This window comes from Oncorhynchus nerka, linkage group LG13 (assembly GCF_034236695.1).
Source record: "Oncorhynchus nerka isolate Pitt River linkage group LG13, Oner_Uvic_2.0, whole genome shotgun sequence".
Taxonomy (NCBI): Eukaryota; Metazoa; Chordata; class Actinopteri; order Salmoniformes; family Salmonidae; genus Oncorhynchus; species Oncorhynchus nerka.
Window position 1 is genome coordinate 43,946,987 of NC_088408.1, and position 2,604 is coordinate 43,949,590.

At 40.3% G+C, this 2,604-nt stretch overlaps 1 long non-coding RNA gene across 1 annotated transcript; it reads left to right on the top strand.

Annotated features, from left to right (window-relative positions):
• The first annotated feature begins 322 nt into the window (after positions 1 to 322).
• LOC135574595 (uncharacterized) lies at positions 323 to 943 on the top strand. The gene is made up of 3 exons (XR_010465474.1): positions 323 to 478; positions 579 to 752; positions 857 to 943. It is a non-coding gene; the product is annotated as an uncharacterized LOC135574595 (long non-coding RNA).
• Positions 944 to 2,604: the final 1,661 nt, after the last annotated feature.

Below are 2,604 nucleotides of genomic sequence, written 5' to 3' on the forward strand. Positions count from 1 at the left end.
CTCTAAACCAGACATACATGGGTTGGGGTGTAGCTTACATCTCTCAAAAAAACTCATTCCGAACTTTTAGATAGTTAGGGACAGAACTATTTTTTAACGTTGTCAGCATTGCTTTAGCGCAAACATAAAGGCCCGAATATTGAGCTGCATGGACAGATTAAAATAATAATAATAATATTCGGAATAAGGGAATCTCGCATAATGGATATTTCTGGAGGTGAGTAAATGAAAAAAACATATTTTAAGATTTGTTTGAATATTAAACCCTAGTTATTTGGGTATTTCAGGCCAAAAGCCCAATATAGGTAAAAAAAAAAAAAAAAAGTGTAGATATAGCGTATAACTGTTAACATTGTCTAATGGAATCTAGGATCCCCGACATTTACGCAGCTTTTACGCGATTTACCTGATCTGGAACATGATGGGGGTTTGCAGGAGCAAAAGTCTGGCAGACAATCACCAACGGCCTTTTTTCGTTGTAAGTCCTTATAATTAAACACATACCCAAGAAATATTTATATATAAACATTTTAAAAATAGGTTGTACTATTTTTTTAAACTATTTTATGTATTTACAGCCGACATACAGCCCTTTATGATAAAGGATGCGTTATGGACAGCTGACACGCAGGACTTTGATGCAATTCTACCGTTCACTGTGGCCCAAGTACACTGCTCAGAATCAAGCCCACCCGAAAACTACTGTTGGGCCGGGAACTTGCTGCTTCACGAGCCGGCGCTCCAGGGACAAGGTATGGGACCATTATACAGTTTTGTTATTAGTTATCAGCCTTTTTATTAGTTATAGATCTGTTGATAGCCTATGTTAAAACAAGGACAAATAATGTTTTTTCAGACTGCCCGGAGACAGACCCAGCAGAATCTGGAACGCTAGAGGGAAAAAGTCACACACCCCCGGTTTCGGCGATTCGTCACAACAAGCGCCAAAAAGCTGAGGTATTTTAACTATATACTGTTAATATATATTATTATAACGGAAAGGTATTTGACATTTGTATGTAGCTAACATATATATTTTTATATCTAGTAACGAAATTATTTATGTATTATTTTCATTCAGACTCCGCACCGGCGAAAAACGGCACAGACGACCACATAAATCTAGAGCTGGGGGATTCCGGCGCCCCGAGCATTCCGAATGAAACACCCAAGAGACCTGTTTTTAATGACATGTCAGATGTTGATGACCAGCTATTCTGTGATGCGGCCAACCTTATAGACCCAGTCAATTCTACGGCCTCAATACCTGCAGCCGAACAAGAAAGGTTTTTCACATTATTTTCCAGGGCTTTGAAATCGAGGAATGTTTTGCTATACAAACGACTGGGGGATTTAATTGAGAGACAGTACAGAGACGATATGTTATTCTGGCATAGAACAATTCCACGCATGTTAAACAGCAACCCCATTAAAAAACGCAAATACAGACGCTAAAATCATACATGTAACACCAACCATTACAGAAAGAAAAAAACGAACACTCTTAATTATCCAAAAATGGCAGAACTAACGCAACACGGGGAGACAGTTGAAAGCCTCTTATCCCAGATTCCAGACGAACTCCTAGAAGTTATAAGACGCATGAACGATTCAGGAACGTTAGATGAAAGCATATTAACACAGATTCCAGCCGAACTCTTAGAAATGATTAATCGTATGAACCAGTCAGGGGGGGTTGAGGAAAACATGTTATCCCAGATTCCCGAAGCCCTCATAACCTTAATTAATCGTATGAACGCGAGTCAGACAATTTCGCCCCCGACAGCGATAGACAACCCGTAACGCCTAGGTCCGTAGAGTCTGAAACGCCACAAGATGTTTTTGGGGAATTGGACAATTATCTAATAAATCTGGCTGCAGATGTTCATGATAGACGTGTCAGGGTTGTGTACAGGAATAAATTCAACAATACAGAGATTCGACAGTTTTTCAATTTCCTATGTGTGAATCAGAATCTTGACTATGCTGTATTTTACATGATGATAATGGACACTCTGAATGACCTGTTAGAAACAGCAAGAGATTATGGCGAACCTCGTGATGTCTTACAGTTGGAAATATGTGGAGATAGCCTGCATAATTCAGTATCTCTTATTTTACCCAATGGCGAAGCAGATCTTGAACAATTTACAGCGCTGGTAGAACGCCTTGTTCAGTCAAATTTAGCCATCATAGCCGATCGAACCCTAGAGCTTGTAGTGCAAATAATATGTCAACCACAGGGGGGTGGTGGGCAGAGAAGGAAGCTTGATAGCCTAATGCAGTCAGAAATCATAAGCAATAAAAGGGCCTACCTCATAAACGTTCACAATCCCGATAATAAGCTATGTTTTGCAATAGGCCTAGCGCATTTACTTAACCCCGGATGTACTGATCTGACGGCATTGCAAAAGGCTAGAGAGATCCAAACGGCGGTGGGTCTCGGGATCCATGAAGGCGTGGCATTCTCAGACATTGTCAAATTTGAAAACCTTCTGAATATCAAGATTGTGGTTTTGTACCACAGTAGAGCTAATGCAGCTCTCTTGAAGTTCCAAAACACCCCCCAACCGCACCCCCAGATTCTGTACTTTTATGTGCAAA